The sequence below is a fragment of the Pinus tabuliformis genome, chromosome 3_2 (genome assembly GCF_031772625.1).
Source record: "Pinus tabuliformis cultivar Carrire ecotype Pingquan chromosome 3_2, CPIR1, whole genome shotgun sequence".
NCBI classification, from domain to species: Eukaryota; Viridiplantae; Streptophyta; class Pinopsida; order Pinales; family Pinaceae; genus Pinus; species Pinus tabuliformis.
This window is the reverse complement of record NC_142302.1, coordinates 351,815,083-351,840,451: the sequence shown is the minus strand read 5'-3', so window position 1 is coordinate 351,840,451 and position 25,369 is coordinate 351,815,083.

The following is a 25,369-nucleotide window of genomic DNA, read 5'->3' as shown; positions in this document are numbered from 1 at the left end:
CCAACAGATCCTCCATCTTGAGTTTCCACAACTCAAAACTCTGACCATTAAATTTCTCGATCTCTATCTTTCCACTACTCGGCATATTCTTTCACCACCAGAATCGATCTCATAGATCTCCCACTGAACAGGGTCTACCACAGGCCCGAGTGAAACCCCTCAGCTACAAAAGGCGTCCCCTTGAAGCCAAAATAGCTCTGATACCAAATGTATGTTTTAACCCCGTACAAAAATTACCTGCATATGAATTCTAAAACTCAGAAAACTAACAATGCGAGAGCATAACACATAAAACACATATACACAGAGATTTCCCCTGGATCCCAAAATCAAGACTACCAGCTTGATTTTCCATTACGTTCCTTTCAATGTTACAGTACATATTTATACATGCTGAAGCATCCAATACCATGGACCAAAAAACCATCGCGTCCAGAAACATGGACCGAAAAACCATTGCGTCCAAAACCATGGACCGAAAACTATAGGTAGGTTCGCCCAACCTAATATAGGGTCCAAAAAACAATTTCCCAGGACGCTGCCCCAGACCTCGTAGAGGAGGGCTAGCCACCCCCCTCAAACCCCCCCTGTGACCCCCCCACTGCGCAATCGGTGCAACGAAGGGGGGGCTCCGCCCCCCCTCTAACCCCTCGATTCACTACGTAGGTTAGTCGTGGAAAGAATATAACACAACCCAACATTACATAGTGCCTCAATCATGCATAATGAAATCCACCTTTGCATATATTTCCTCTGCATCTCCATATCTCATACAATGAAAGGCGTCATTGCATATAAGTTTGTCTGGACTTACGCACTCCACAATGAAATCTTGATCAAGATCTCCATAATCTGAATGTCTGCATTTCCAACAATAAGCAAAATGACAACTTAGTAGAGCATGTAGAAAGCACTTTGGAAAAAACCATCTGTAACAAGCCCACTCAAAAACTAATTGAGTATGCGTTGGAAATGTTCATATCAAAGAACTCATGATGAACACTTGTCCAATACAACTACGGACATGTTACCTGTTAAAAAAAATTGTTAGGTTCTCCATGCTAATTTGGATTTATGCTTATGAAAGCTTCATAAAAATTAGATTAAGAGGCAGGTAAAATAATAGTGGAAGAAGCTTCCACTGTGCAAATTGTGGATCTTTTCTTATAGACATGGTACTCTAGCTCTTACATAGCTCCTCAATCTTGCATAATGAAATCCACCTTTGCATAACTTTCCTCTGCATCATATCTCGCATAATAAAAGGCATTCTTTCATAGCTTCATCTAGGCTTGTGAACTCCACAATGAAATCTTGATTCATATCTTCTCATTTTGAATGTCTGCATTTCCTACAACTAGCAAAATGATAGCTTAGCATAGAATCTAGAAAATCACTTTGGAAAAATCCATTCGTAACAAGCCCCCTTGAAAACTAATCGAGTATGCATTGATAACGTGTATGTCAAAAATGCATGATGAAGACTTAGCCAGTGCAACTACGAACACGTTACTTGTTAAAATCCCATTACGATATCCATGCTAATTTCAATTTATGTTCATAAAAGCTTCATAAAACTTATATTTCTTTGAGGATTTGTGAATTGAACACTTAGTGTCCAACATTATATGAAATTTGTTTTTAATATTTTATTTGTGCAGGAGAACAAGTGTGCGCAATAACAAACACAATTATTCGGCGACAGTGTTCATCACTTTTGCATGAATTATCCCTCTGCACAGTTCTCCCAAACACCTTCCTTCCACACAAGACTAGTTGTTAAATGATTGAAGCCACCAAAACTGAATGTCAATTCAAAACACATTAGCACATCTCTCAAAGAAAATATTATTGACACAAAAAATTCCCATATTGTGCAAAGCTTTCTTTGTGTAGAGATTTCAATGAAGCTCTCATTGTGTGAAGGTAGCTTCCTTTGCACTATGCATTTGTATGAGGCTCTTCACACTGCCAGTTGCACTAAACACAGAATATTTCACTTCCGCATAGTGTTTTATTAAGGCTATGTCTCATTAGTAATCAAAGAAGTAGTGTGGATGTTTTTCTTATTAACACGTGTCATTGTTAGAGTGGCCAAATGAAAGCATGTTGTCCATGCCATTTGTACACATCAAACCATATACTGATAGAACCAAATATTACTAGTAAACATTAGTGTGTATAACATATTATGTTATGCAATCTTTGCAATCATAAAAAATAATGTACAAATTGTTCAAAGCATTTAGTACCAGAGCATGTGAAAAAGGAAAAGTGCGCAAGGCAGCAATATATGGAAAAAATGTGCCAGAAAGAAATGTTTGCAAAGATGCAAGAACATGTAATGATGGATATTAACTATGGTGCAGACAACTCTGCACTTGGCATTGAAGAATTAATTAAGGCTTAGCATTACTATTAATATATATTCAACAAATCGGTATGCAATCATGTCATTGGTCAAGTGCTTAATAACATTTACTCTAATGCATTATGTAATGATTAGTGGTTGCAAAATATCAATAAAATTGTATGTGATGATATTACAAAGTACTTGTTTTGACATTTAGTTGGTGAATCGACACTTATTTAGTACATTGTTGAAGTGCTTAATAACATTTATTGTTTGTAAACAATTTAAGAGTATGCACAGATCTCCACAGCTAGTATGCATCATAACAAATTGAAACCATGTGTGGATCTCCTTCACACACTTCTATTCACATATGTATTCCACCCAATGGAGGATTCCTTTTCATCTTCTCACTATGCACATGTATAATGATTATTCATTGCAAACATATCAAGAAAAACGTATTTACCAATATTATAAAATAGTATATTCGCCATTTATTTGGAGAATCGACATGTAATCAACGCACTTGTTAACACGTAAAGAATATGCATAGGGATCTATAGCCAGCATCTGTTATAGAATATTTAAACAACATGCTTCACACACTTCTTGCACACATTGCCTTGTTTTCCAACAACATTTTGGCAATTATCAAATATAAAATAATAATCAATATGTGATGAGGACATCGTAAAAACCTAATTAAGGCTTAATTCTATGATTAAAAAATATATTTTCAAATATTCATGGAAAGTACTATTGAGATCATAAGAATTTGTAGAAAAGTAATGGTAAAATCATTTTATATTTATAGCTTGTGCATATTCAAGCCTATTGAGTTTTGTTAATGGTTCTTGTTTCTCGATTCTTGTTTATTTGTGTTATAGAGTTGTTGATTTTTTACATTATTTAGAGTAAGAGTAAATTGTAACAGATACCTCTCATCTAAATTTTATCCAAGTCGGAATGTAGGGGAACACAAAAAAATGAAATATGGACAATTTTTCATAATCTAGAAATAAAATGGAAGATGAAGTTTAAGTATTCTTGTTGTAGCATTGTAGAAAGCAACATGCATTGGTATACATCACTCAGTAAACCCATAACCTTTATGAGATCAAGGAGAAAATTTCAGTATACAGAAAGGAATGAAGTAGAATGTCCAATTGACATCTTTGATAAAATCATAGCTTATAGATGCACTCTTTATGGAAAAAGCATTTATAATATTGTTTGTATTCTATGCTTAGATATCATTTTGATGTGAGTGAGTGATGAAGAAATTGAAGGATATATGTAATGAAATACAAAAAAGAGGCAACTATTTCTAATTACATTTTTTCAATGCTCAAATATAATAGCCATTAAAGATAAAAAATCATAGAAAGGGGTGACAATAGCTCCAGGATTTGTCATGAAAAACATGTGTAAAGGACTCAGTATGAAATTTGTGTTTAGTTAGGTTATTTACATATGAAGCAAACTTTTTGAAATAATGTAACCATGTGTAAATCTTTATTTGCTACGCTGATTAATCAGAAAAAAATTCTCAATAAATATAATAAAGAATCTATAGTTATTTATCCAAATTGCATGAATTATGGACTTTTCTCTTGTTACAGTAATCTAGTTACTACTTACTAATTTTTCTACTCAAGATAAGATGATAACACTTCATTGATTTAATTAAGTAATATCACATCTTTGCACTCTGGAAATTGCAATGTGGGGCATAGAAATTTCATTATTATCCTTAATTAAGTTTTTAATATTCGGTAATTCGTGCTCTTGAAAGTTGATATGTGCGGAGGGGTAATATATACGGAAGTATAAAAAAGAGGGCACAAATCTTCATCCACACATATCATTTTTCTGCACATCCTTCCAATCTACAACAATGAAAATTGGTTCCAAAGTCATGTTTATGCATGCATTCATTGAATAAATGCCGAAAAGACTATTTTATAATATCGATCAATTTGTTGAAAAGAAATTATCATTATACAATGTGTTAGAGTAAGTGTTATTAAGCATTGAAATGATCTCCTAATTACGTGTTGATTCCCCAAATAAATTCTTATGTTAATTAGAAAAGGTAAATATACAAATATACAAATTAATCCAAGGAAATACTTTAAAATTAAGGAAATATTTTTTGGTTTCTGGAAATATGGGGAAAATAAGTTTTACACCCAAAGCAGAGAAACGGCTAAATTAGCAGTGATCTACATTGGTGTATGGTATAGCCAATGAATTAAAGAGAGGCATATTTATGAATGTGACCCATGGAAATTAAAATTTACTTATTTGGAAAATCTGATTATATGTTATTTTTTTATTTTTGAATTCAATAACGAAGTAAGGTGGAATGATTCTATGCTTCAGCTTTAGTATTTTGTGTTATTATTAGTTATTATTCTGTAACTTTTCTTTTGTAGTCTCTAACTATTTATTTAGGCAATTTCTTTTTAGACTAGGTTTAAGTGGCTTGTTGTGACTATTAATTGAGTTGTTGTTTTGTTTAATGTAAAGGATTTCGTTAGTTTAGCTCATCCATAGCATTGTTGTATTTAAGTCCTTTTTATTTTTTGGTGAAATATAAGATGCCATGTGAATGAGGGAGAGTGAGGCATGGAGTTGGTAAACAAGTAGAGTCAAGTTGATGTCAACTAGAGATCATTGGTTAGGGGGGGTCTATAGATCATAGCCTTGTCAACAAACCTGATTTTAACGACTCACCATTTGATCAATGTAACTTTGGTAATGAGCTTGTATATCTATAAATTCTTTTGGAACAACTCATAAAAAATAGACATGATGACTAGAATACTATCATCTCATTCATGAATGATCTCTAGTGCAACCAGTGGCAGATGTAGGACAGATTAGCAAATTTGTAGAGGGGGCATGAGCATTTATAGGAAAAAATAAATTGCTTTGAAGGAAGATTGGCTCACATGGAGAAACATGTACATTGTGAGTTTCAGCTTCCACCATCAGCAGGTTTAGGAACAGAGAATATTATTCCATCACTACGCCTCATAGTTAATATCTTTTGGGTATGTATTGATCCTAAAAAAATTATAGATCTATGTTTATTTTCCTTTTTTGACAGTGAAACAATTTTTTTCAAGTTGTTATCGACAAGGTAATATTTTATTTTTTATCCCCGGATGCGAGTGACCATTAATGCGCTTGCGGTGAGAAGACGGGACTACGGCGGACGGGTTGGCCACTTGGCTCTCGGAAATCTTCCTAAGACCAGAGTTAATACTCCTCAGAGCACCTGGCAGACGGTATTAAATTCCCGCTATAGCCGAGGCAGAGCCATACACTGTTTAACCATGACACCCGCTCACAAACCTGGCATTCTTCCCTTGTTCCATTGTGCTTGCCCTCTACAGGTGGCCGAGCATACTGAAAGAACCAGTACAGGGCGACGCTGTTGGATTGTCTATAGCCTTGTTTCGGGCAAGGGTTACCACCATTCCCAAACAATTCTCTACAATTCAACACCCGCTCTCCAACATTCTGATTCCTCAGTGCCCAAATCCCCTCTCTACTCCCCCCTGCTTACCCTGAATCTCTCTGCTCTCCCTTCCACCATGGTTCACCACCATATGCTTATCAGACATGGTAGCTCACAGGGTGGTAGCTCTCAGTCTCATGCTCGGCATCGCAGTATCTCAGATTCTCTGACTTCCTCGGCGGAAAATCCCCACTATCCAAATACTAGAAGTGGTCGGGGCAGAGCAGGCCTTCACTGCTCTGGCAGTGGTGTGGCGGTTGTGCGCTCTACTCCCTTCCCTTTGCCCCTGCACCAGACCCCCCATACCACGCAATTCCAATTCAGAAGCTCTCTAAACAGATCGATCATCGTCGCCACTATTTCCATCTCCATTACTGAGGAAGCAGATCAGAGTATCCTGACGACAATCTCCATGGACGAGATGCACAGAGCTGGACCGAGTCGAAACAGAGACAATGAAGAAGCTCAAGGTGGTAATGGTGGTCAGAAAAAACAGAATGGGAAGGCCATCGTTGGAAGCTCGCATGAGGATTTGGGCCTGAAAAGTGACACGCAGGCTGTGGAAAGCCGCATGACGGACACTTCGGGACCACAGCTGGAAGCCAGCAGCAGAGAAGGCGAGCAACAAGCAGTGGGCCATACTGAGTCAGACAACCTAGATGATTGGGCTTGCCCAATTGTGGAGGAACCTGCCACGGATTATTTCATTACACGCGTCACAAATTCCAGGTGGCACTTCACTTAGCTCTTGGTTTTTTCTACCTCTTTTTGTCCAAGTTGGCAGTCCAGTGCGAACACACTGCTGGTTTTCTGGGTGGCCCGCTGGTTTTGGGTGGGGTTGCTGGGTTTGTGCAATGTTGTTTTATTGGTTCTCTTCCAAAAACTATGGATAATTTTTGGTGTTATTTTGCATCTCTCTCTATCATACTGGTTTCCCCTCTGTTGGGGCAGTCTCAGATCTAGTCAATGGCAGCAAGCTGAGTTAGGCCGCGTTCCTTTCTAGCCAAGACACCTTTGTAAATACCTTTTTATTTTTTCCAATAGATTACTCTTACTTAGAAAAAAATATATATTTTATTTTTTATATAAATTGATACTTAGTTTCATTCAAAAATGCTTCTAACACTGTCAACAGTTTGAGCTTTCCCTTTTCCTACTATGGCATCCACAGATTCTTTTTTCCTTATTTGCATTTATTTTTATTTAAAATTTGATGAGATGATTGTTTTGTTTCATTAGGACATGGTATCTAATGCCCATGTGTTGGAATTCATTTTTAGTCTTTAATAACTTATCATTTATATTTTATTGATCTTTAGTGATTACTTCCATGCATTTAAAATATTTTTGGTTAGCATTTTGCACAATACCGTGATTAAATGTAAATTGTTGTCCTAGGGTTTAGCGAAAAAACATTTCCTTTTAGCCAATTGAAATCAATGCTAAAATGCACGAATGAATGGATAAATAGTTTTTAAAAAATGGTTATTTTTCTATCTTAAATCAATTTATTTAATTAAAGAAACAAATATTTTGATAAAATATATTATTAAATTGTGGGAAAAACCCAAGTATTTAAACAATATATGCAAAGTGCGGACGAAGCCTTTATTCTTCTTCGTTCGCATTCTCGCACATCTGGATTGCACAAATTGTAATGTGAAGCATTATCATTTCATCCTTAAAATAATGTAAGCAGAATTTCGAAAGCAATCTGCGAAGATAAAGTAATTGCTAGATTTGTTTTACCAGTAAAAACATTGTTTCCGAACAAGAAAACATGTGTATCAAATAACTTAATATTTGACAATTTTCAATTTGTAGAAATAAATGTATGGAGGATGAATTTGATTTTAAATATTTTTATTTTGTTTTTTTGTGGTGTTTTATCTATTGTGCGGAGCTAAGTGGCCTAATTTCTATCATGCATAGTTTTCCTTATTGTTTGAAGCTCTGCACCTCTGCACTTATTTTGTATCAAGTCTCAAGTTTGAATATTGGCACCAAAAATTATATAATTATACCTAGTCGAAATATAATAGGTATTAACACAAACGCTCTTAGTATTTATGTAACATAATATTTTTATGCCCCATGTTGGATGAATGGAATTCAGTGCTCCCTATGTGTTTCGTAACATGTGCCTAACAACTTATCAAGGATTTGTTAACTCTAACGGTGCATCCCTTTACTCATACCTATAGGTTTTGGTATAATAGAAATCGTCATTCCCAACATGTGGTATTAGAGCCAAAGGTCTCAAGTTCGAATCACATCCATGTCACACTGCAAGGGAGATTGTTGGATGAATGAAAGTCAATGCTCCCCATGTGTTTCGTGACATGTGCCTAACAACAACTCAAGGATTTGTTAACTCTAGAAATGTGTATGTTTACTAACACGTATAGGTTTTGATCTAACAACAACCGTGATTCCCAATACACCAGACTTAAATAAGCCCAAAATGGTAATTAATTGATTAATATGTAACATGTGCGAATGTAAACATAGATACAAGACATTGGGGGAAAATTGTATGTTCCTTGCTCCACATAGTCGTTTTCTGACACAACTATTTTGGCATTAATAGAGAAAAGTTGTGCGGGGTTATCGTAGGAATCATATGTGGGGAGTGCACTAGAAAGTGTGTGGAGAGTGCATGTGAAAAACAAAGAACATAAACATCTCTGCACACACTACCTTGACACACTCTTTCTTTGCACAACAAAAAAATTGATATTTATGTGTGAACAGGGGAACGTTTTTGTTACTTGGTTCATATAGTAAAAATATAAAAGTTGAAACCTTTGATATTGGACAATATTTTATTTATATGTGTAAATAAAACATTTAAGTTATATCTATATATATATATATATATATATATATATATATATATATATATATATATATATATATATATATATAATCATTTGGGTCTGATAAGTGGTTAAATATTGTAATTAATTGGTTTGAATCTGTAAATACATAAATGCATAAATCAGTAGGGTTCAAATGTATAAATATTTAATTTTATATGGTTTATATTTGTAAATTGATATAAATTCAATGCAAATTGATAACTCCTACACACCCTTTGGGTGACTGGGAATTATTAACACCATTACCATGCTCCAAGAAAATACATATTAGTTACAATGTAAATTATACTTGTGATGTTCAATTTTAAAAACTGCTAATGTCTAATCCATTTAGAATAGGAAACTTGTGCAGTTTGATTTTTAAATTTATACGTTTTCATAGTGTATGTTATTTTAATAATTAATATAACCCTATAATTCTTATTTCGTTATCTTGTGCGGAATGTGAAGATGCAGAGAAAATTTTGTATAATGATCATGGTATATTGGAGAGCAGTAAAACTCTTGTTGCAACATTAATAGTTTTGGAATGCTAGTTTTTAGCTTTACATAAAGCAGTAGAAACCATCTCAAGTTAGAATTTAAGAAAAATGAAAATGGTTTAAAGTAATTTATTTCATAATTGTATTTTATGATTTTAGACCAAGAAAATTAGTACTAGTCAGATAGATAATAATCGTTGGTTAATGAATACCATTAAAATCAATAGTAGTTAAATGTCCTTACAGAACTTTGATCTCAATTCATGATTTAGATGAGTTATCACCTATGACAAATTATATGTAGGCATGCTGGTTCTCAATTAGTTTCTAATAGTTATGGGAAAGTGCTTTTCCACTTGTTGGGACTCAGAAATGTCATATTTTCATCCACCTTTTTCTTCACTATTCCTTACATTTCATCATCCCATTAACCTTTTATCATATCATTTTCATAGATACATTTGGGTTTCACCTTCTTATTTTCCATTTTATTCATTTTTGTATTACAAGTGAATTTATGATTAAATATTAGAAAATATACATATTTTTATATATATCTCAAGAATATGTGAGTTTTGTAATGTGTAGGAAATATGTGAAGAATTAATATCTCCTCCACCATATTAAGGAGATAATTATGCAAGCCTATTCCTAAGGAGAAAATCATGGAGAATTTGGTTGGCATATCTTATCCTATTCCTAAGGAGAAAATCATGGAGGATTTGGTTGGCATATCTTATCCTATTCCTAAGGAGGAAATCATGGAGGATTTGGTTGGCATATCTTATCCAATTCCTAAGGAGAAGATCATGGAGGATTTGGTTGGCATATCTTATCCAAGATATGTGAGAGATTTATGGAGGATTCAAAGGGATCATATTTTGTAATAATGGGAAAGTAGTTAAAAATGCTTGAGAGATTTGTGGGATCATATTTTGTAATAATGGGAAAGTAGTTAAAAATGGTTGCGACATTTATGGAACTAAAGAGAGATTAGTGGATGATCATTATGAGTTTGTTACTCATCCCATTGTATAAATAGGAGTACAATCTCCTCCATTTGTAATCTGGAATTTTTTGTAATCTTAGAATTTTGGAGTATGTAATCTTAGAAGATTAGAGTTGTAATCTTAGAGTTGGTTTGTAATGGAGATTTTGAAATAAAGGATCATACTTCAATTTTGCTTCTACATCTAAGTCTCCATTGAAGTGGTGTGCTTGTGGAGTTATGGAGGGCCCCCATGGCCTCACTTGCATGCTTATTTGTTTATAATTTACTTTATGTTTTTGTTTGATTTCAGCTTTCAAGTTTTATTAAATGTTCTAATATTGGAAGGATATTATTTGAAAGTGCTTTTGTAAAAGAACCATAAGATCTCATACAATGATTAGATCTAGGTTTACTTCATTTCCGTTTTTAAGCTCTAATTAGATGATCTAATTTTGGAAGAGATCTTGTAGAATGTGTTCTTGTAAGAGAATCATAGATCTCAAACAATTGTTAGATCTAGGCTTGATTAGTTATTGAAAGAGATCTTAATGAATATGTTCCTGTAAGGGGACTTTAAGATCTCGGACAAATTATGAATCTTTCTAGATCTATATATTTTAGATAAGCACTTCTAAGTTTACCTTCCCGAGCTGACATTAAATTAAACTCTAATTTGCATCCGCATTTTAGACCACACACCACTGTTCATCTTATTTTAGACCCATTAGCACTAAACTCACCTCTAAAATTTCTAGGAAACCAACTTGCTTTGTTTCTTCTGAAAATCATAAGTATAATCAAGATTTGCTTTATCATTTGTTTATTATTTTGTGAATTTTCTAAGTCTTGTTGATATTTTCATTGTTGAAGGAGAAGGGAGGCATGGAATGGAGGGAGGGGAATGCTTTTCCACTCATGATATTAAGGTTTAGTTGTTACTATTGCAATACTAACTGTGAGACAAATGGTCGAAAGAAACAATGACAAAATCATTCTGGAAGAGGTATATGCAGAGATCCAAGACATATTAGTGCTTATCCAAGATATTTTAAAGCTAATGAATAATATATTGGAACTTTAGCAAACACGTAGGCTGTTGGAAGGCAAACTATACGTCATAAGAAAATTATTAGAAGATCTCCTGCAAAACATGAACGGAGCAATCAAACCTCCATTCTCATAGAATAATCAGTAGAATCATCAACCTCTGAGAACTATGTTCATTAATAAAGAAATCATTATCAAATTTTGCTACTTTTTCAACCAATTTTGAAATTCAATATATGTTGAAGGCCATATATCGTAATTTTCTTGGCACAGTAAAAAAACATATTGGTATATTGTGGAATATACACATATGTATACATGCAAAATATTTTGTAAGTTATATCGTACTCTTCCATACGTCGTTTCTTCAAATAAGCATTCAATTTACAAATTTGTTTAAGTTATATATGATAATTATTGGTTTAGAAATTTGTTTAAATTTTGCATGACAAACCCTTTTTTATAGAAATTAGTTATAACAAGTTATTAGAAATATGTCAATGTATTACAAATAAATGAAGAAATTTACATCAAGAAACATATAGTAGAACAGTATATTAACATTGCATCACCTATATTCTGATTTGATCATGTTCATGGAACATCAATTTTGTAAATTATGCCAAATTAGATCATCAGAATAATGTAAATGTTATGTGTGAAAGTGTTTGTTTTTGTTTTCTAATCTAATCAAATTGCATAATTTGAAACATATAGAAATACATTTTCTAATATTGTTTTAATATTTATAGGATTTGCAAATTTGATAAATCAATAAAAAAATGTAAGAAATCTCATTGCAAAAAAGCAAACATGACATAGCACAATGAACTAGTTATACATTACAATCAAAACATAGTAAATAATGTTACTAAATAGCATAGTACAAACATCAATACTCGAAGGGGCAGGGGGAGATTGTGGGGATCATGGAGAAAGAAACAATTGGGTAGGTAGGGGTACAAATCTTCCTCCACACCTTTGCACAATGCATCAACATTAACATTTTCACGGACTACGCAAAATCTCGAAACGAGAAATAGTATTTGTTAACTTGACATGAATGAAGCTTGGAAATTGTTTTATTTTGCTTGGAAATGTAAAACTTGAGTTTCAAACACAGTTAATTGCAACATATTGTATAATGTATTTACATTTTTTTGTGGGGGGGAGAGGGGGGGAACTGAAAAAGAAATAATTATGCAGCATTAGTAGCTCTGATTTTGTCGTGTAAATTTTATACACTTTGAGTTAAACTAACAAGTACGATGATTGTTGTCATACATTATTAAATGCAAATTTTGTTTTCTAGAGAAGTTAAATAAGTATTAAGGATCAATATAATATTTAAATCTTCCAATATAGAGACTCTTCACATATATTTTTGTTAATATAAATTGTGTGAAGCAAATACCTTTAATTATATTATTTAATTAATTATAGAATTTTCAAATTTGATAAATAAATAAAACAATGTAAGAAATCATATTGTAAAAAAGTAGACATGACATAAAACAATGAACCAGCAACATATTACAATAAAAACATAGTAAATAATCTTAGTAAATAGCATAGTACAAAACATAGAATTTTAATACGTTTTTGTACAATGTTAATAGTTATAGATTACATAATCACAAGATGAAATCAGATGTGAATTATCCAATGAACCAAAAAATCCCTTTGAACATGCTCAAATTCTTGAACCAGAAAGTAGAATACGATGTTAAGGTTAGAACTAAGTATATGCATCATCACGGAAATACGAATGGCCCCCTACCCCTCTCTGATAGTCAGTAGGAATTCCGTCTTACTAGTTTCCAATAAGAAATATATATGTAGTTTCCGTAGGACACCTCTTGATTTTGACAACTTGATAATAATATTATCACCAGAATACCAATAGTAGATTGCTAGATGATGCAAAAAAAGAGAATAATAGATTAACTAACCATAACATGGAATCAGATCCCAATTATCTAAAACCCTAAAAAAATTGTGCAATAATAGTCAAATTCTTCATGCAGAAAGTATAAGGTCACATTAAGATTCGGATTGTGGATATGTGAATGCTTGAAAAACTGGATGCTTCCCCTACTCCTCGCCAACCACATATCAGGGAATCAGAAGATGAAATCAACTCCCAATAATCCAACAAAATAAAAGAGCTCTCCCGAAAAGCTCAAATTCCTTAAGCGATAAGTAAAATGTAGTGTTAAAATTGAATGTTCAGATATGTGAAGATGTGGAACCATCAATACATTGCTTGAAAATGCAAGTGAAGAGAACCAGAATACGATCACTAGTTTACATGACAATGCAAACAAAGAGAATGATAATACCAATAGTATATCACTTGACAACGTAGGCAATGAGAATTGTACCATCATAAGATTCCTCGAAAATGTAAACAAAGAGAACCATCATTATATGTGTATAATCATGTTTTGATGGTTTATTGTAAATGTGCCATGTATCTCGAAACTAGACAACAAATCAATAACAGTTGATTTTTCTGCACAATATTACTCATAAGAAACTTTTCGTAGATCAAGTAATATTTTCTCTAGTTCCACACCTCTTAGAACACAATATATTGTAGTCCTATTGTTTGCATGTATGATATAGTTTAATTGATGGAAATAAAAGAAGTGACATTGTTTGTTGAAAATGATACAATAAACAATAGTTTCATTCATAGTTCTAACAGTTGTAATTGGACTACTGCATTTCACACATACAATCTCAAATGGATTCATATATGCACTAGTTGGTGTCCGTTGTCCTTCCAAGTGTTGTAAAATTGAAATATAAAACTAAGACTTAACAACTTGAAATAAAATGTATATTAATTCTTCTTATCTATATATATATATATATATATATATATATATATATAGAGAGAGAGAGAGAGAGAGAGAGAGTTTACTGTGCATATTCCACTTACCGAAGAAAGCACTTTTCTTATATTTTTGACTTTCTTTTCTATTTTTAATGAACATATGAGCGCGGGTTGTGAAATTCGGAAAACTCTTTCTTGATTTATAAATATATTTATTAGCAAGATGAATGGAAAAAAATTCTTGCAATTGTCTTTGAATTGAAAGATATGTTGAAACAAGTTTGTCATGTACTTGAACTTGTCATATATGCAGAATTTGTAAAACAATACATATAAATAATGTAAGAGACAAACAATAACTTTGTGGCATTAAAACATTCAAATAAATCGAAGCTTGTTGTTTTCATGTCCTCTTTTGCATTTATGTCTTTGATTTCTAGTACACATTGCATTCATGTCTGGGTTTGTTGAAAATGCAATGGCATCGACCATGCTAACTAGAAATGGATCTTGACTACAGAACATATTTGCAATCGTCATATTTTGAAAGAATCGGTACTCTATGGAAACAGGACAAATGTTTTGTATAATGCTAAATCTATTTAGACAAATAGTTTTCTCACAATCACCATATCATATTTATGTTTTGGAATTATTTTGAAATTTCTAATAGAAACAACAACATTTGCAATAATTTTTTCCACATGTTGTTCAATAAAATGTGTTAACACCCACAACTTTTTTGTCATTTCAAATTTCTTATCCTTCAAATATGCATGGAGCATTTCTTTTGTCTTATTTGTTTTTTCCAAAAATGTTCAATATGTAACTAAGAAAATGCCATGGAAAATTCTTCTTGTTATATTGTCACCGATATCTTCAATCAATAATGGCATAGAATCAATATATTTTTGCATATTCATGAGCATTGAATTGAAATTAATTCAAGAAAATAAAAAAGCATATACAATTAACTAAACCTAGATAGAGCTACCTTTTTTCTTTTGTTTCTTCCATGTTTTTTGTTCCTTCTTTGTCTCCTACAATATCTACTTCTATAATAGTTCTCATCACCATCTCTAATTCCTTGTTCATTTCTATTGTCACATCATTTGAATCCGATATTTTTGGCATGTTCACAAATAATATTCAAATCATTGCTTAAAAGGACATTATAATGGATATTGAGTAAGAACTAGCTCATGAAGATAGAACCAAATAGCGCAAAGTAATTGGTAATGTATATTATAATATTAGTTTCATAGTTATCATATAGAATCTGATTTCTATGCATATAGGTAAAATATTAATTAGATTTTAGTTTCGCCATATTCTAATTTATAGTTCCTTGCTACATATATTAAACTAAAAAATTAAAAAATGTACAAATGCACAATTTTTTTGTACAAATATTCAAATTAACTTTTTCCTTGTAATTGTTATCATGAATTTGAATCTCTTAGTGTTATATGTTTCTTGAAATTTGAAAAAGCCTTGTTTTCAGTTAGAGTACATAAAAAATATAGCAAAAAATACACAGAGATATATAATATAATAATAATCAAATAATAATAAATAGAATAGAAACACACCTCTTAGCAAGGTTATCATTTTCTTGAAATATATATGTTCAAATTGTTTGCATTCTCCCTGCTATAATGATATCAATTACATCAAATATATAGAAATAAGAGGAAAAAGGGTTCTAATTTCATAGCACGAAACCAATTCAGGCATAATAGCTACACAATATTAATGTCTATTGTATAAAAAATTTTAACACTCATATTATCCATTTTTTGAACTCCCCACCTTATTGCTACAAGTTCATAGTGTATTGTATAAGTTTTCTAATTACTCGCACATTTAAGAAATGATGCATTGTTTACCTCACAAAAATTCTACATGTTTTGCACCTTCATTCGAAATGAACTTGCAAAGAAAATACTTCATGTGATGCAACTACCATAACAACCATCATACATCCTAGACAAGAAATCTATTTGTAAACATCTCCCCTAAAAAGTAATAGAAAATGAGTTCGCAACATGTATGCTAAAAAATTGCATGATAAACATCTCATCAATGCTCCTAGAAACAATATAACTAGAATTAATGGTTACTATTGTCACATTACCTTTCGAATTTCCAATATGCATAGTAGATACTAAGTAAAGATATGCCTTGTTTAGCATATGGAAAACTAGAAATAAAATTTCCATAAATTAGAAAGAGAGAAAAAAATGAATTTACATGAAAATAGGAATAATCAACATTTTCTCAAAACTATAGTTAAAATTACAAAAAATCGCCAAAATAATTGATAGTCAACGGAATTCAACCAATGCACCTATAAAACAGAAGTAGTTTCTCTTGGAGTACTTGTTACTTCTATTTCAACTCATATTCCAGTAATTTATTCTATTTTCAAAGGAGTTTTTGTTGACGGCGTTAGACACTACCAACATACAGGGGAATCAACCCTCACACTGTTTGGAGTATGAGCCCCATCTGGAGTATCAGCCCGACCAAAATAACACAAATTCTTGTCTTGGTTTCAATGTATAACATAAGATATTATATACGTAAACCTTGAATAAGCAAGTAAGTTGACATTGTGAAGCACCAATTGTAGGGAGTAAAAGGAAATCTTCATGAGGGGAGACAAGAAGTGAGTCTTAAGAGGAAAGTAATAGTACTATCCTAGAAGAGGCACATGAGAGGATGGAAATATGTGTTAGCGAAATAGTTCACACAATGATATTAAACAGAATAAAACACACATTTAACAAGATGAATAATGAAGCCACCAAAATAGTTCAATTTCTCCAGTACATATGAACACAACATATACCGTAAACATCCCAAGAATAGTCCTAAAACATTTGCGATACATGCATGAAAATGTGTTGCCTCATAGAGCTTCAATTATATGGTGAACAATAGTTCCAATAGTGGAACATATAGACATACAGACATACATTTGCCATTATGGTGACATTTGTACAAGTTACAACTTGACAATGTTGACATGGACTTCATGATGAGGTGGCAATTCCAAGTTGTCTTCCTTGCTACTTCATCTTGCATTCTTGAACATGATAGATCTGATCTATTATTTATCTTCATGAAAGATCCAATTTATTGTTTATATTCACCCTCCAAAGGGTCTTAGATCAACATTGGAATCCTCTAAGTCATCATGCAATGTCTTCTTTCCATTTCGATCCATGATCTGCTTTATGAATTCATGATAGATCTCTTTTGTTCTTCTTCTGTATCAATGTTTCTTTATCCTTTCTCCTTGCTATCTACTCTTGATCATAACTTTGTCATGTTGAGATGGTACCCTTGTGAATGAAAAGCATTCATGATGAGGAAAAAAATAGTTCAAAACATTTATCCTATCGCTACTTAGCTCATGGAATTATCTGCTTATGATAGACCTATGAGAGGGTTAAAATAAGAAGGTTTGGTTAGGAGGGAATAGTTAAACTCATCGAGGTTCATAAGATGCCTTCAAGGTGCACTTGTGTGCTCAAGAAAGAGAAAGAGAGCTCACGGGGCACAAGGGCACACTCCGAAGATGAAGGAGTGAGGCTTTAGGCCTTCAAGCCTTCAAGGTGTGCTCATGTTCTCAAAGAGAGAAAGAGAGTGCAAGGGTGCACTACGAAGAGATGAAGGAGTGACGCTTCAGGAGTTCAGGCCTTCAAGGAGTGCTCATGCACTCAAGGACAAGGAGGGTGCACTGGTGCATGCCAAAGGGATGAAGGGAAAGCATTCAATCCTTCAAGGTGCGCTCATGCGCTTTAAGAGGGCACAATTCTTCATGTCAAAGGATTACACTCAAGCTTCATCCTTGTGATTGTGACATACATTTTAAGGCTTCATGCTTCATGAGTGCCACATCCACTCTAAGAGGGCATGGTTCTTCATGTCGAAGGGGTGTGCTTCAAGTTTCGTGAGTGTGACATGCGTCCTAAGGCTTCATGCTTCGTGATTGCAACATGGACCCTCATGATTCATGCTTCGTGAGTGTGACATGTGCTCTAAGAGGTCACATTTATTTGTGCCAAGGGAGTGCACTCATATTTTTGAATTGCGCCCACGCTCTCAAAGTGCGCTTTTTAAGAAAAGAAGGTCCTTGTTTGTCTAGAATGTGATTTTTAGATGAGATAAGGTCCTTATTCTTCTGAAGTGAACTTTTCACTGAGCTTTTGAAGAGTGCTTCATTTTTTTAGAGTGTGCTCAGGCATGGAAGGGCAGAATTCTATCCAACATTGGCTACTTGTTCATCTGGAATGCACTTTTCATTGGTGGAGGCAGCACAATGCTAGGTGACTTATCCTTAGGAAGTACTAATGCACTATGAGAGGGAGGAGACCTTAGAAAATAATTAGTGCACAATTATGGGAGGAAATATGGGTCAATGAGGCTCATGGATAATCTACACTCATTACATAGTACAAATACTAATGCCTCTACAACTTGCGCTGAATAGTAGGATCAAGAAAGGGCTTCAAAATGGCTGTGTGAGACCAATAGAGTAAAAGAGAGAAATGCATATGATCACAACTCAAACATGGATCACACAAATGAATTCCATTTATGCAAGCGAAGGGAATGCACAGGACTCATGAACAACAATCACACCTTGAAACGATAACAAAGCAACACTTGTAAAAGTCAAATAAATTGAAGGCAGCACATGCCAAAGTGAAGATATCATGAATATGACACTTCTTAAGGCAAAAGAAATCAAAAGTGACAATCGAAAAAGTGAAAGTGACACTTTTGAATACAAAGGCATGCAGAAGAAACAGTTGAGAACACTCACATGAATAGAAGTATAATCACAACCAAAGTAAGGGAGATTGTCAACAAAAGTATGAATTTATTATCGACATGAGTTGAAAATCGCACGGGCAATTGTCTTGATTGATGGTACCATGCCTATTCAAGCTTGCATGAAGGAATTGTTCTCATTAACTCATCGAAGACTAAGCATGTGTGTGCAAGTGACTTGATAGTTAAAACTAGGAAGAAGGCTTAAATGTTTTACGAAACATAAACTGACCATGGGGTGGACATAGGATGATAAACCATAAGATTCTCAATAGGCTCCAAAATTCAAGTGTGGAAAATTTTTTGGAGGGTTTTGATCCTAGTGACAACACTTGGCGACACACTAGCAGAACTCTAGCTTCTTTGTTTAGGTTTAATTCTCTAAGTGAAAGGTTTCAGTCTTTCAGGTTGTATTAATTAATCTTGTGGATTACCTTGGCTTCCCTACTTAGCCTAGTTAGAGATATAGTCTCCTCCATTCCCTTACTTGATTAAACACATATCAAGGCTTGCCAAATCAAAATTGGTTCGATCTAGAAAAGGGTAATATGCGTGGCAAGTTTAAGATATTTAGAGTATGAGTTTCATCTCTGGTGTTGCTTCACTACCAGAAGGCCTAGACAGTACCTCGACAGAGTCACTACAAAAGCATAAGTGTTGCTTCACTACCAGCAACCCTGGATAATACCCTGGGAAAGTCACTTTCTTCACCTCCTTGCGCAGGAATCATTTATCTTCTTTCACCCTTTATTTATTTATTTAATAGGATTGTGCTTTGGCACTTATTATTTTCAATAGGTGGAAGAGGGATCCCGACTTATTGAGAGAAGAGGAGGTTGACCCTTCAGAGAAGTATTTATAGACCTCTGATATTGGTTTTCTCACTAATTGATTTTCCCCTTATCCTTTCACTACTTGAATGGATCAACAAGAAAAACACTATTTACTTATACCAAGTTGAGGAATAAGGATCCTAGAAGCAATACAGGTTTTATAGTTCGATCAAATGATTTTCATTTGAATGGATCATATTTCCCATTAATACATCATTGGATTTAAATATATCTAAACCCAAGATATAGAAGAGGCAACAAATAAGTCAAGCATTATTCGTCATCACAAATTCCCTTTTCAAGTTTTATTTATTTATTTAGTAGGATTGTGCCTTGGCACTTATTATTTTCAACAGGCAGAAGAGGGATCTTGACTTATTGAGAGAAGAGGAGGTTGACCCTTCAAAGAAGTATTTATAGACCTCTGATATTGGTTTTCTCACTAATTGATTTTCCCCTTCTCTACTTGAATGGATCAGCAAGAAAAACACTATTTACTTATACCAAGTTGAGGAATGAGGATCCTAGAATAAATACAAGTTTTATATTTTGATCAAATGATTTCCATTTGAATGGATCATATTTCCCATTAATATATCATTTTCTTTAAATATATCTAAACCCAAGATATATAAAAGGCAACAAATAAGCCAAACATTATTCGTCATCACAATTTCCCTTTTCAAGTTTTACCACATGTCTTTTGAGCCAAATCGAACATATTTAGTCAGGTTGTTGGTGTCAAAATATTATCAAATGTATCTGGGTACAATGAATAGTGTGCTAGAGGTGAAGAAGGATTGAAAGACTCAGGAGGAGGAGAAGCATCGGATTAAAAAATAGCAACGGATCAGCATCATAGTCATCAATATCATGGTCAAAGATAAACATACCAGCACGATAGTCATATTGACCAAGATCTTCCAAAGATTCAAAAACCTATAAATTTACCTTTTAAGATTTTTCACCCAAATATGTATCAATTAAAGAAAATTCAAGATCATTTTGAATTAAAAGAGCATCCCAATTCACAAATGGAGATTGTAAACTGTGTGAAACAAATTCTAAATCGATACCTTGCAAATCTAATCCCCCAAAAGAAGAGAACACATCATATGATATTCTTGGATATTCACTGGCCATTTGTGTTAATGGAAACAGTGGTATCATGGTTATGGTTATCCAAAGTCTCAACTTAGATGTGAGGTTCAGAGTCATTTAATAGGTTATCAAGATTAAAAGATTGAAGATCAATCGGGCATGCAATGTTATCATCTTGAAAGAGGGAGGAAAGATAAGACGTATCTTCAACACTTTGCTCCTCTACATGTGAAATATAGCTACCTCATTCTTGATTACCACTTGAAACAATAGATTGAACATCATTATAAGTTGAAGCAGGTGAAACTAATGGATTATGGAACAATGTATCATGAAACATAGGTGGTATAGGTTTTAGAATATCCTTAGAGACAGTCAAGCTTTCATTTGGATCAGCTTCAATATTAGAATCATGTGCATTAATATGATATGGAAAACTTGAGGAATCAACTTTCACTTTAGGCTCCATGCAATTACTGAACCATTCCAAGCTTTCCTTAGTAGGATGTGGATCATAAGAATTGGATGGAGATCGAATCGACAAATCAACAGTTTGATGTTTAGATCTTCAAACTTTATCCTCATCACCAAGGGGAACCCAAATTTGTACTGGAAAAGGAGGAAGACAAGGAACAAAAGGAATAATAGGTTCCTCCTTCGAAGATTTAGGTGTCTCGTGGTTAGCCAAATTTGGGGAGATAGAATTGTATTGGGGTTCAAATTCAAAATATCTGAAAGGGAGTAGAATCAAACATTGAAAATTTTCCATAATGAAACCTAAATCAACCACTCCTTCAGGAAATTCATAGCAAATGTGAATAAATTGATTAACAAAACCCTTTGTAGATTCACCAAGTTCCATTCTAAGCAAATAAATTATATCACATACATCTTGATAATAATACCTATCAAAATATTTACAGAGCTCCTTTGCAAGTTTCTCGAATGAATGGACAAAAGCAGCAGGTAATGTATGACGCCATTTCTTAACACAAGCTTCAAATGTGAGGGTTAACAATCTAACCATGACATATTTAAAATGTATTCCATTAAAAAGGCAAAAATTAAAAAATTAAAACAAATGTTCATGAAGAGTTAATTCACCCTCTCCATCAAACTTAAATTGAGAAAAGTTATGAATAACTTCGGCAAGGATGGCAAGATCAATCTCTTTGGAAAAACATCTCAAGATTTTGGGAAAGAGCCATTTAAGATAAGAGCTTCAAAACAAACTCAAAGGGCACAACTTATTGTCTAGATCTTCTTCTCATGCCAAAATGTTAATGGTGTTGGATACCGCCAACATACAAGGGGTCTCCCCGATGTGAAGTCCCAATTAGACCTCACACTGTTTGGAGTAGGAACCCCATCCAAAGAATCGTCCTATCCACCATAACACAAAGGTTCATATTGGTTTCAATATATAACATAAGAGAATATATACCTAAACCTTGAATAAGCAAGTAAGTCGACATTGTGAAGCACCAATTGCAAGATGTAAAAGGAAACCTTCATAGGGGAGACAAGAAGTGAGTCTCTAAGAGGAAAGTAATAGTAATATCCTAGAAGAGGCACATGAGAGCATGGAATGATTCGTTAGAGAAATAGTTCACATAATGATATTAAATTAGATACAACACACATTCAACAATATAAACACTGGAGCCACCGAAGTAGTTCAATTTCTCCAGTACATATGAACACAACATATATTGTAAACATCCCAAGAATAGTCCCAAAATATTTGTGATACATGCATGAAAATGTGTTGGCTCATAGAGCTTAAATTATAAGGTGAGAGATCCAAGTACATGAATTACAATGGCGAACACTAGTTCCAATAGTGGAACATTAAGTCACTCCTTGCTTCTCCAAAGGATAGTTTTCTCTCATATGCCAAGTAGAGAAGACAATACTAGCTCTCCAAATCTTAAGCCACCAAAATCTCTTTCCTTGAGTTATGAGGTTTCTATTATAACAAGGGGGGTGACCTTTCATATCCCCATGATTCTTGAATTACCCTCATGACTCTTGAACTTTTAGGGTGTCCTTTGGACTTCTAAACAACTCTTGAACTCCTAAATGACTTTTGGACTTTTATACAATCTTTGTCTATATATGACTATGTGACTCTTCATGTTCCACATATGACTCTTGGACTTCCACACATTACATTTTTTTTATTTTATTTAAAAAACATCATTACACTCCACATGATGATGTGTCATGACATATGGACATACATTGACCACTAGGATGACATTAGTACAAGTTACAACTCACTAGTACAAAATGACTAATTAATTACTTAAAAAAACAACTAAAATTTGCATATAAACGACCATTTTTCAATCGGTGACCAATAGTAGTTAATTTACAGTATCTTATAACATGACCAACTTTTAGTCATTTTTAGCTTAGCCTTTAATTGGTTTCCTAAATTTTACCATCTAGTAGTATATTTAGTCATTAATTTTTCATTGGTTTAGTCATTAATTGTCGCAATTAATGACCAAATATAGAACAAAATATATTACTATATGAATCCTTGAGAAAACCAATTAATGACCAAATAAATATGACCAAAATGTTGGTCGTGTTATAAGATACTGTAAATTAGCTACTAATAGTCATATATATCCAAATTTTAGTCATCATTTAAAACCAATTAATGACCAAAGAAATATGATAAAATTTTAGTTGTTATAAGATACTGTAAATTAGCTACTAATAGTCGTATATATGCGAAATTTAGTCATCATTTTAATCAAAAATTTATCATTTGCAATAGTCATTTTTCTTTTTTGGATATTTTCATATTCATTATATAAACAACTTATTTAATAGTTTCTATTCATTTCATTCATAATCATTATAAACGACTAATTTAGTCATATATTCATTTTATTCATGTTCATCATTAATTAATATAAACTACTAATTTAGTAGTTTTAGATTGATTTTATGTGTTCATTATTAATCAACATAAATTAATTAGTATGATTTTGCGACTAAATTTTTAAAAAATGCCATACAATGTGCATGTTTATCTAATATGATAACGCAAAGTTACATATGTTAATTACAAGACTAAATAATATCAAGTGCAAATAAAAATAATTTCAACCATATAAATTTTATTATATAAAATATCAAGTATTACAATATGAGTTTCCAACTTAATATCGGTTGGACTACAATTGTGTTGCCAAAGCATTGCAAGTGAATTCACCCACTCTGAAGGCTTGACCATCAGTCTCTATGAGTTTGTCTTATGCAAGATATTGGCTTTAAGTGTATCACTAGACATATTCTTTTCTCTATCTCATTTTGCATTTGTCACTCCAGTGTTATTGTTCTCCTTTTTCTTCAATTGTTGCTTCTTACCATCAATGTTGAGCTCCTCTCCTGAAAATGAAAGAAGATACAATGTAGAGTATAAGACATGAAAGACGATGAATACTTGAATATAATATAAAATAAAGTAGACTATAAAATATCTATACGACATATACCTCAACATTCGATAGTGGCCACTATGCGGTTAGATGACTTGTATAAACAAAGAAAATAAAAACTCACCATAGAAAATAACACCTTAGGAACTTAGTATTCAACCTTTAACAAACCTTAGGCACAATCATACCAACTAAGTTACATGTTAAAAATATTAGGCAATTTATAACTTGTGAAAACAAATGGAAAAAAAAAAAGATCAGTGTAAAAAATATCCTTATTGCTTGTTCCAAAAGAATCATGTTCCTTAAATTTAGATAGTCTTTTGCCCACATTAAAAGTTCCTTGCTATTATGACCTATGTTCTTAGGATCATGAGATTGATCCAACATCATATTGGATTGTGGAGACAAAATGATTCAACTTTCCAAGATGATTACCTCACTTGGTTGAATGAAGGTGCTAGCTATGAGTAGTGGAAAAACCTTAGGGAGGCAGAACACTAAGTCCTAAGAAAATATATCACCACTTTTTTTCCACTGGAAAAATCGTAATCTTTCATTAACTTTGAAAAATTACATGTTATAGATGCTATTTGCATATTTTGTATTCTTCTAGCCACTGTGGGCTCAGTCAAAATGTATAATTTCACCAAAATCTTTATGCTACTCTGAGCCTTCTTCACCACGCAAGGTGTTCATTTATATAATAAGAGTCTGATATATAATTGTACATATGCCACGCAAGGCATTAAACACATAAATATAGCCTGTAAGATATATACACAGAGTTTTGTCATTGCATATTTCTCAAAAAATTTACAAAAAACTAGTGATAAAGGGCTCTCGGCCCTATGGTAGTTCTGATCTATGTATGGTAGGTGATAGTAGCGGTATTTATTTGTCCCACGTTGTTCCTGGATCATCCACTCTCCTCTGGTAAGTGTTGTGGCCTACTTGGATAGCCCGTCAACACAACTGTTATGTTCCCTATAAATGTGATTGC